This window comes from Hyalella azteca, unplaced genomic scaffold (genome assembly GCF_000764305.2).
Source record: "Hyalella azteca isolate HAZT.00-mixed unplaced genomic scaffold, Hazt_2.0.2 contig13373, whole genome shotgun sequence".
NCBI lineage: Eukaryota > Metazoa > Arthropoda > Malacostraca > Amphipoda > Hyalellidae > Hyalella > Hyalella azteca.
Genome location: NW_025943297.1, coordinates 1 through 12,623, shown reverse-complemented (window position 1 = coordinate 12,623; position 12,623 = coordinate 1).

Here is a 12,623-nt window from a genome sequence, read left to right as displayed (position 1 = left end):
ACTCCTCGATTCGGCCAGTCATTGACTATTCACTCGTTTGGAAACAACTACAGATAACCTGCTGAATAAATTCCATACACCAAAGCTATATCCTAGCTTTATGATAGCTTTAAAATAAGATATATCACAGCTTTTTTTTGCACAGAATGCAGGCAAGAATATATGTGTAAAAATATTTTATGTATATTTAAAAATATATTTTTACATCACATATTTGAGGAGTTTTTGACTGCAGTCTGTGGCAACGAATACCTGAATAATTTTGTAGAGTTTTTCAAATATAACCAATACGCAAATTTCTTTACCCGTTGATTATTACTCTTCTCTAAACTTATGATCTTGCGAAATAAATATCATTCTTGCCGACCTTTTATTCAACGAAATTCTCATGTACGCCAACTAACCGAATTAAGAGCCTCGTGAACCAGACTCTCTCTGATAAACTAAATACCAAAATTACTCCATCGCTGTACACTTAATCATTTTCCTCATTGAGGAAGCATTTTTAGTGTCGAAAATGATTTCCAGCATTGTTCCATATGACAATAAATTCTATAACAACCTTTTTATTAACCATTTTTTATCAACCGAAAAAAATATTTCCTATCAAACACCTCGGACGGTCTTATCGTGACCTTTTTCTCCAATGTACTATAAATGCCCGTTATTCAGACAAAATATGATCAATTCTCGGCAGTGTTCTTAATCAAAATCAACTATTAGCCATAAATTCTACTGAAAATTTAATTTCTGATTACCAAGAAATATATTTTATATTCAGTCTTTTAAACTCCTAAGCCTTCAGTATTTGCTGAAAAGCAAGACGCCCTGAAAACCGGCTACGTACGCTAAAACAAATTGGTAAAATACTAGAAACTGAATTAGGCCCATTGAAAAACTTGAATTAGCAGACGGTCTGCATAAACCACTTAAGGCTCCCCCGAGTAAGAAATGCAATGGGCCGGCCATTGCGTTACATTATATGATATTAGGCGCCACAAAACGCCTCTTCCAGAAACTTGAACGTTTCTCTATTTATTCTGAGGTGCGGGAAGTGCTTTTTAATTTCTGCTGACGCAGTGAAAATTGGCCTCAAGAAATAAGCCTTAGAGAAGTTTTCTATTAATAATTTGATACAGAAACAAAGCAAGAAATACGTGCCTCATTGGGGCTTGGCTTTCTTCCCCGTTTCATAACTATCGGGTAACCATCAGAGAGAAATTAACCGTTATAATTCTAAAGACATTGACTTGATTTTAATTTTTTTAAATTCTCTTGTAGTCTTTGTTTGCATTACAAATTTTCCACTAAATTACTTCATATGAAGAAACTAATATTTTTTAAACTAATGCACACGCAAGAGATTTTGACAAGTTTAACAGACCGCATTCTACTCCTCATCAACAATCACCCATTACAGCTTTCACAGGCAGCATCTCAATCATCACACCTTAGCTCACCACAACATCGATCTTTCTAAAATATTCCCTATAGTTTCTCTAATAAAAACGGTCCTTATAACTACATCAATCAGGATTATCTAGATGATCGTAACAATCATGAGTATATTCACCACCACCATTACCTACATATTCAACACATCCCGTGCTCCACACTCACCAAAATAAAGCCACCCACAAGTGCCTCACTTTCAAGCCACAATAAATGGATGCAAATTAAGCCAACAATATCATTTCGTCTTATTAATTTTCTTTTGAATCACATTTAAGTCTTGTCAAACTATCCGCAGATTATTCTGTCTTCCCGCAAAAATATACAGTCCTTCTGTAACATGCCATTGCAAGAGACCATTTAATGTTTCTTCTCGTCTGAGAAGAAAGTAAATTTACACGCAGGCGTCGGTAGATTCAAAGAAATGCCTCCAAAAGTCCCGCTAATGACCTACGATGATGCAGTGTTTGTGTCTGGTCCATCATTGTACGACGCTCATCAACACGCTTGTTGATCCTGATTTCCTATCGATTTGCTCTAATTAATCCTTTTAGAACTAAGGACAGGTGTAGAGCAGGTGACTGCATTTGACCTACACTCTTCTAAACTCAAAATTATGAAGAATATTAAGCTCCCCTGCTGTGCTAAATTGACATATAATTTTATTTCTGCGACAACAAAATCTATATATATACACGGAAGTTCAACCATGGCAGATAAATGACCTAAATTTTAGCAACTATTTTTAGAATGTCGTTACATAAGCCAAATAGTTCCAAAACACTAATTGATTTATTAATTAAACCTCTTTTCCGCGGATTATCCTGAATTTAATGACTTGAATTCTATGCACAGAAATCAGGGAAAAAATTCAAAAGCTTTAAAATAATACGACATAACGTGAGCTAAAAGTTGAAGCGTTGCCATGACAAGGCCTTCAGGCCACAGTAAATTCCAGGATTGTGACGTCACTTTGAGACGAACTGAAGAAATGATAAGCCTTTAAATATAAGCCCCCACTCCAGCCTCCGCAGCATCATACGTCGCTCTCGCGAGCTTTTGATCCGTCATGATGGAAGCTAAAATCTCGTTAATTAGATACTTGTATTTCCAACTCTCAGTTTCATTTATCTCTAAAAAATATAAATAAATAGCGAACCAAACATTTCTTAAAACTTTGGCCGTTTATGCTATGCCAAGCAGCGGCCGCCTGTCGGCCACAGCTAAATTGCCTCGGGTTTTTAACAAGTGTAAAGCATTTCATTTCTAAGGTAAGAATAATTAATTCCTCAAGACTTCTCTACCAAATTTTTGTTATACCTGAGATGTTCAAGACTGCAGAGAATGTCGTTACGAGTAGCAACATCCTAGAACATTAGACAAGTCTTAGCGCAATCCTGCCGGTAACGAAGAGGATTGAATGCCATACAACGACGTGAAAAATATTCTTTGTGAAAAAAAACACGTTGAGAGCGGCGCGACCCACCGGTGGCTTGAAAGGATTTTTTTTTCCGGACAAATTTCGCGATTTAGATTTTTTCAGTCGAGTTGGCCGACAAAAAATTATGATATTGGTGCTTCTCTATTAAATTATAAAAAGTACAGAAAAATGAAAAATTACATTTTCGCACCGGAACCTACAAATTTACTAGTATGTATTGAATTATAGGCATTTTTTGTCAGTGGACTTGGCCGTTTTTAGGCAAGAGCTGTACAAACCCACATGAAATTTTTAATTGAATTTCTAATATTAGTTAATGCAGCTTTTCAAATTCACAACCAAGAAAACGACAGTTGAACTGAAAACTGTACTTCATTTCATACCAAAATGCAAGCTTAGTTTATGCCTTCCTCATCCAAGGATAATCCACAGATCATGGATAACAACTAGTGATCATCTTTAATATTATACCACAAGATGATGTGTAGCGACTTTTCATCATCATCAACTTTAATATCATACCACAAGATGATGTGTAACGACTATTCATCATCATCAACTTTAAGATCATCCCATAAGATGACGTGTAACGACTAGTGATCATCTTCGGCTTTAATATCATCCCGCTAGATCATCAAATAAATAACAACTATAGTGATCATCTTCAACTTTTATATCATAATATCATCCCGCAAGATCATCTATAACGACTATTGATCATATCCAACTTTAACATCATTCTGTTTGACATTGCGATCAGAGAATTGCCAAGTCATTTGTTTGTCGCATCATCTACAAGTCTACGCTTGACTGCGATGAGCGCCAGGTTATGCACCAGCCACGTTTGATCAAACTCGATCAAGAAGCTCAATTTCAATCTGAAAGACATGTTAGTATACAAGAAGTCAGTAATCAATTCAGGGGAATAGGTTTGTCGAACAGAAGGCTGAGAAAAAAGTTTCAAACGGTTGTGAATTTACAAGGTTTTTGAAATGACTAAATGTGGAAGGCTGTTTAGCTCATTTATGGGAAGTTGTAGGTAGGAATTGCATTTTCATGTTTACGGTTTAACAGAGTGATGTACAACAGAGAGTACAGAGTGATGACGCCACATAATACTAGTACTGTCATTCCCAGTAAGGTTTTTCAATAAGTAAAATTCTCTCTGTATTTATCGACGATGTTCCAGTTTGCTCCATTCCTCAACTTCATATACTGTATGCCAACTTCATCAAAAGAATGAAATAGTCCGTGCATAACCATGCAGCAACGTGGTTCCTTATACTTGTTGTAGATCTAGAATTATTAAGAGTAATATGAACAGTTTTCCATGATAGCTAGGATATTATTGTTTAACTATGAAGATAACTTGCTCGGAAAATATACACAATTATGAAGTCAAGCCCCTCAAATTGCAATAATATAAATTCATTGAAAATTTTAAATTTTAATCTGTACGAATTGCTACGTCACCTCCATGTACAACAAACTGTGTTGCCTTCCATCCCAATCGAACCAATTGACATTGTCTTCTAATATCCCCGATCAATTATAGATAAAGATCGACTCGGCGTTTTTCAGATCCTGAGAACTGATCCCTAAGTCAAAGTCCAGCGCTTGTCTTGTAATTCATGTATGGAAATTCACGGTCCCATGAAAGAAGAGTAAGCGAATTGACGACGCTTTGATGTCGTAGATAGAGCGATATATTTTTCCGCTAACGCGTTCGAATGTCCACGTTTCAGAACAGTTGAATTAGACACAAAAAAATAATTCACAAAGAGTAGAATATTCGATTAGTGAGTTGAAATACGTTACCGTTTGGTTCCTAACTTAAGTTTGATGTTAATTTGCATTCAAGGGCTTTTTCAAGACTTGTATTGATGCTCAACGACAGCATTTCCTACTGGTCTTGTACTTAAGGAAAATTAGATCTTTTATCATTCAAAATTATCATTCACTTAGATCTCTCGCATAAATCAGAATTTCGTTTTACTAACCTTGGAGAATTTTTTCTTTAACTTAATCAAGTTAAAGGTGAAGGTGAAGTCTCTAGAAGAGAATACAATAATTTTTACAGATAATGAGTGTTTTCTAATAGACCAAATATTATATAAAAAATGTGCTGTTTTAACTAATTCTAAGTCGGATTTGCTAAGAATGCATTTTATTCATTCAGAATTTATCTCTCATCTGAAGCATATTCATATACGCAAAGAAATATTTCCGACACGTGGCTGAAATGATTGCTTTTTAGACTTTTTATGGAATCGAGCACGAAAAAATTCTGAAACGTATTGCATGAGCCGCATTCAAATTTTGATATTATTGCTGAACATGACACAAAAATTATAACACGTGTGCAATAGCATAGACAAATTGATAATAGGTAATTACAACACACGATAAGGATCACATTTGTAATCGATATAGCGCTTAATAGGTTATTGCCAGTACAAGTTTATCACAAGACGATTGGATAACGCATTTCAACGGGAAGTGATTAAGGTTCTTGTTACGGATAGGCCGCAACGGGAACACCTGTTTTTTGGTAATTTAACAATGGCTTAAATTCAAATGTACGGTACTACTGAATTTTTTAGCACATCCTCGGCAATTAATGACGCCTATGAGAATTATGTCTTAAATATTGTAATTTAGTAAAAATAGATGCATAAAGCATGAGAAAATAGTTTACGTTAATTTAAGTAATTTCACTTACAAAGGATCAATGCTGACATTAGTCCTTTATGCTGGATACTTTTTTTAACTTAATCGCGCTTTTGTTTTAAAGTTAGTATAATTTTGCTTGAGAGTTTTCCACCAAAATCAAGTAACTTTACACTTTCGCACTGGTTGTAAAAATTCAAGATTCGTGAAATAGGTCGCTTTCAAATTAGACAATCACATATCAAGCCTCTGAAACAACCCACGTCAATTTTTTCTACGTAAAACACCCATTATATGGTTGCATAGCTATTACTATGCCCGTAACTTGCTATACAGTTATACAGGACGTATCAAAATGACATGTAATAAAAAATTGACAACCAGATAATTACCTCACGCCAAAATAAATTTTGCGATTTTTGCAATTAATTCTACATTTTAGGGATTTTTATTGCCATTTTGTCACATCATTATACTGACGAAATAAAGATCACAGGGGTTTATCGTAACTATGTTCAGTAAGCCCTACATAAACTGCAAATTAAGCATCCTCTATAGTTTTGAAATTGATCTTATATACTGTAGTTTGTCAGAGTGTAAAATGAAAAAAAACGTACTAGGCCTAAAAATTTTAATTTTCAAAATGATGTTCACATGCACTTTGCTTTTTGAGCATATAACATCATTTTCGAGAAGTTAATTTTGTGCAAACCTACGTGGAAGTCAATAGAAGGAGTTGAAGATAATAGTCATAACAATAAGTTCACAGTCAAGTACGTGAAATGAGGGGAGAAAAGTCAAAATATTTATGTTTTGTACCCTGCTGATATTGTGGCTCCTGAAATAGAATATATTCATAAGATGGACTCCCTTAAGATACTTAACATAGGCTGGTAATTTATTATTTTTAATATATTTAATTATTACTAATTATTTATTTCAATCATTTATTTTTATTATTTATTATTTTTAACATATAATGAACCCGAATAAATGTTTGATGTATTTTTTATTGGGATTAAATGTTTTTATAATATGTTTTATCTTAATTTTTCAGATTTTCCTTGCGATTAATAAAACGGCATGTATTACAAGCCTATAGAAATTATAGTGTCCCACTGAAGTGATAAAAGGCTCACGGCTTGGTAAGAAGTTCAATGTGAGTGCTAAGTCTGTCTCTTCAAAAGTTATGGACAAAGCTAAAAAATATTTAGAGGAATGTTCTGTAACTGTAACTCCAACTAGAGAAATGTGTATATTTTAAACTTGAAAATGTTTAGTCGTTTCCTCAATGAGAAATTAACCAAAAGTCCGGCCGCAAAACAAACTTTGATCTCAACCAAAGTCGAGAGATGAGGTAATTTAAATATTTAGAGGAATGTTCTTTAACCGGTAACGGTCGGAAATTAACTTTGTATTCCATTCAACTAGAGAAATGTGTAAATTTTAAACTTGAAAATATTTAGTCGTTTCCGCAATGAGAAATAACCCAAAAGTCCTGCCGCAAAACAAACTTTGATCTCAACCAAAGTCGAGAGATGAGGTCATTTTATGTACCAGGGTTTGGTCATCAATAAGTATGGTAATTTGGTGATAACTACCATAAATTATTTCGGATCTCCATTAGACTCAAAATATTAGTTGATTTCACGCCTTCGCAATGATTTTAATGATATAAGTATACGTGGTTAATGTGTTTATGTATGTTTAATGATATAAGTATGTGGTTAATGTGTATAAGTATGTGGTTTAATTTTAATGATATAAGGATCTGCACCAAATTTAAAAAATGAGTTAATTTCATACCATTGTAGTGGCTGTGATTGTTTTAATTATGCGGTGTCAGTAGCCTCTTAATTAGTTTATTAACAAATAACTATTAATAACCATCAACCAAAAAATGCCGCTCACGAACTTTTATTTCCAAGAAACTCGAGAAATATGTACCTTTTACAATTGCGCAGTGGCTGTATAATCAATAATGGTTTGTAAAATCAGTCGCATCTAAATTAGGCAGCAATTATATAACAAGCCTCGTCACAAACTCATGTCAGGTTTTGTTACAATGAAATACGCATTTATAAGTGTTATTTATCATTTTTGAATAGCCGTATACGTAAAGTTGTATAACTCGCAAACGAAGGCAAAATCGAAAACAAAATTTGTCACGAGCAAAAATCCCGTTGGGATGTTAGGTATTCATATGCAAAGTTTCATTCAAATCTGTTCAATATTTTAGAAGAAACGTCTTGTTCACTGCGAATTTCAGCACGTATCGCCAAATAACTCACGAATGAAAGCAAAATTTAACAATTTTTCACGATCTAACGATCGCCCGTATGTCCTAATGAATACGTGTACCATGCAAGTTTCGTCGAGCTACGTTCATTATTTTGAGATATATTATTTGTTCAATGAATTTGGGAGTCCGGCCGTAAAATTGTCCGAGACCCCATGGACAGCGATGTTCAGAGAAAATAACATGAATAAAAATGACAGTATAATTTCTATTCGGTGAAAACAGTACATTTATTGCGTTACCTTATTGTTTATATGTCCTCACTCTATAACTATCATGATCATAACAGAATATACCATTTAATATTTTAGCTGTATGCTTGATATTGGTTATGAGTGACACGTATAAATGGTATATTATAGACTTCACTGGTGACGAATGTTCCCCCTGAGGGACATGTTATATATTTTTTAGTTATGCAACGAAATTTGAAAATGGTATAGATATGGTATGCATCGCAAATGACACGAAAACAACGAAATAAAAATTACTTTTTTCATAACTTCGTATTTCAGGCGGTAGACGGTTTTAATGAAGTTTTCCCTCCTAGAGTCGAGTTCATGCCCTTTTTTAGTTTACCATAAAATAAAAACTTTCTACATTCATGCGAGCTAGAACAAAGAAAACGATCAATAAGCTTAGGATAAACTGCAGCAGATAATCAAGTGTGGAACCTTAACAGAAGATTCGAACAATAATCTTGATTTTTTATTCACATTAATGTGTTAAGGGGAGCGTCTGCAGTCTGCCCAAAATTTTATCTCGGCTATTTACAGACGCATGAAATGTACGAGTGCTCTCGGGGACCCAAAAATAGTTGAAAATAAAGTGGTTGGTGCAATACCTCTTAGGCACATTTAATTGGCTATCAGAAATATTTTTATTTGAATCGAAAACTTTAAAATTTCATAAACATGTGTTTGGTTAATGTTTGTTTACCTTTTTATTTTTTTAATAGAAACTACATATAACGGTGCATTGATATATAGTTTGATAACAAACTATCGTTTAAAATTAACGATATGGTATTTAGGTAGAAAACCCTTTATGCAATAATATGCACTCAATTTTAATTGTCATCCATGCATTTGACGTGCTATTCATTGCAAAATTATTTATCATATAATTTCCCTTTCATTGTCGCAGCTCACTGCATTATTTTCTTTTGAGTTAACATGCGCTTTTTATGGCGAAAATGTCTGCTGTCTCAAATTGAAGCAAGTATGCAACAGATGCTTTATTTAGCCGCGCAATTCTTTCAGTACATTTACTCTAACTTTCCAAACTATTTTATTATTTATTTAGCCCAACTTTCTAAAATAGCCTGTATATTATAATTTAGAGGGTCAAATAAGTGAATTTTAAAAATCCAGAAAATTAGTTTTATTCACCGCAAATATTATTTCTGAACAGTGCAAGTATGTATTTGCAAGACTTGTATTGAATAAGGGAAGCTTTCTTCGTTCTGACGAAGCTACCTAGCTTCGTCAGGGCGAAAAAAGGCTCCGTTACTTAAATCTAACATTTTCCAAAAAAGTCTTGATAATATAATTTCTAATTTCACGTGCTACAAAATGCAAGAAATTTCTTATATTTTTAATCATAAATACATCTGTACAAACGCTGTACAAAATACAATACAAACGCCTTTAATTCGGAGAAAAATATTCAGTCACACCTAATAGTCCCACAGTAATATTATAAAACCATGCATTGCTTCACACTTTCACTATTAAATAATATTATTTAAACATGCATTACCCCACACATCTACGGCGCTGACACTCGTATGATTGTTGACCAACAGTCGAGTAATACTATATAGTCGAGCACTACTTTTCACTTTATTTGCTACAAGACTTACAGTTTCACACTAATGGATATAGACGAACCGATAAAATCTTACAGGTAGGCTCCACAAATTCTCATCTATCGTGTAGACTCCTTGCAGGTAGACTACAGGTAGACGATCCTGTTGAACCTCCATCTCGGTTACATTCCTAGGGCAACTGCATGCAGGCTGCAGAACGCGCGCCCGCTTTGTCACAAGGAAAAACTTTATTCTCAAACCTTGTCCTACTGAAGTTTTCACTTAATCAAGAGGTTACGAACAAAATTTTCATTAAACGAAGTTTGCACCTAGAATGCAAACTCCACAAAGCATTGAAACGTAGTCAGGGAAATTAACATTTATCTTATTTCATTTATCTTGCAAGGAAGATTGGGCGGCATTTATAAGGTTTACTCTACCTAGCGTCCGAATCTCGAATGAATTTATCGGAAATGGGAACAAAAATGTCACTACGACCATGCAGTAGTCACTTAAATTGGTCTAAAAATTGTAGGGCATCCAATAGTCTCTTACATCGGTCAAAAAATATGTTAGGACGTCCAATTCGGGTTTGGTTGATCTTTGAAATGAATCAACAGGATTATGCGAGTGGTTGTGAAGTAAAGTAATGAAATGTAGTTTAAAAGAAGTTTGCCGGCAGTCTCTGGAACTGTTGAGGAAACCAATTTAAATTGTACACCGTTTAACCTGCCCAACATAATAATGGAAGATATTCAAGGAATATGTAATATCGATTCGAAAAGAAACCACCAACAAGAGTTTTTATGCCCAGCGAGATGAAATTTTTGCGAGGAGTGCAATTTTAGGAAAATTCAGTGTTAACAGTTTGAGGGGAGGAAACTCGTTGGAAATAATATGCGTTTAAAAATTACTTTTTAAAGTCGACACTTCTAAAGAATCCAGTGTCTCCAATGTTACAGATGTACAATGAATTTCTCATTTAACTTTCGAATATTAAAAAAATTAAATTTTCAATTTTTTTAATATATACATTTTTTTAATATATACNCTCTTATACACATCTAGATGTGTATAAGAGACAGATGTTAGAGTCGATAGATATGGTCTTTACGAATCGAATGATACGTGTCTCGATGTTGTAGGATGATATTTGTGGGAGGAGATAGATTTTCTAAAGTACTCCTTTTTAGCCGTTTTCTATGAATTTCACGTTTTCTATCAATTTTTTCGAAAAATTCATACGAGCAAAATGTTTTTCTTTTTACATTTTAAGTATGTATGTGAAGTTTCATGATGATCGGATGATAACTGTAGAAGTTTCTCCGGGGGCAGCCCGGTCCCCTTAAGGTCTGACTCGTGCCAAACGGTTGGTTGTACCAAACGCCCTGTGGTTCGGCTAAGGCGTGTAGGTAAGTCAGAGACCAGACTGCGCTAGCGTCTTACAATTGTGTTTCGTATTGGGGAATGAAACACAGTAGGAGTTCTCCTCAATTACTGGAACTAGGTCTGGAGACCAGGTTACGTGCTGTATTACAGATTTGTAAATGATTATGACTACAGGAGTTACTTAATATTGCAATGTCTTAGGTAGGTGCTAATATTATAAATAAATAGCTAATTCATATTTAACAGCATTTCAATTGAAGTTGATAACTAATTGTGATGTCTAAGGCAATGACATGAATAATGATATTGAGTTAGCGTTGATGGGTAACTCTGCTAGAATTCACTAGGCTAGCAACGTTCCTAGAAAATGAATGTCGGGGGTAACTTGAGGAAACGTATATACATGGTCGCTACAAGGTGTATAAACAAACGTAGAAGTCCCGTGGACCTAAAATTCCTTGTTGTATGTATTTTAGAGCGTAAAACTTGAGGCGGGACTTGTGAGTCCCGTCAGTGGGGAAAGGGCTATAGAACTCAAGATATGATTTTTCAAAGAGGACAAGAATTGATCGAATTTTCGTCGTAATCGCGTAACTTCGAGAGCTTCCCTGAACGTTTACAACGTTTTTACTCGTAAGATTAGTGTGCGAGATGCCTATTTCCTGGAAGCTTTCCGAAAGTGGCAATGAACAGAGAATCAAACTGCGCTAATTACTGTGTACTGTATATCATTTATTTTCAAAATGTAATTTCTTTAGGAAACTTGATGATTAAAATTAGACCAAAAATTTGATTTTTTTTTCACTCTTTGAGCGAATATTTAGGCATCTTAATTTTAACTTAGAAACATCATTCTTATATGGTTGCCTGCTCCAGCTCTTTAGAAATAATAATGCGAAAGAAAAAAGCTAAAAAGTTCTGTAGAAAACGGTTTTCGTGAAACATGAATATTGGTCCGTGCCCGAATGAGCCCGGTCCGTAACTGCGATTTTTGGCTCTTTTAAGGTCTTTTAACTCGGTAACGATCAGGATTGAAGAAAATTGACACGAATAACAATGAAATGAAAACAAAAATTCCCTTTTGATGGCACCGAGTGTTGAGCTCGCGGCCCTGACGTTCTCTCGATATCTGCCGTCAAACAAGACTTCAACTAGAATTAAGCCGTATTACGGCGTACGATGACCACCGGGGGTGCGCAGGAGTAGGCAGCGCTCGTAAATGCGACTAGTAAGTTGAAAAACTGGTACCTTAAGAAGTCTTTAAGCTGTGTTTTTTGCAACCATCGACTAAGTATTCAAACTTTTTGCACTATTTACATTGATAGAAGAAAACCGACAGGTAGGTTTTTGAAGGTTGGAGTATTTAGGTCGGAGTTCGCTTTTCTAACACGTTCAGTGAGTGTTGGAAATGCGAACTCCGGCCCCAATCATGCATGGTATGGAAATAGAACAGGTAGGAAATTAAATATGTCGTAAAATATACGTAATTTGCTGAAGTTAGGCTCGAGCAAGGAACACGTTCCTATGGCGACCATGACAAAGGGTGGTTAGGTTAGGTAAGG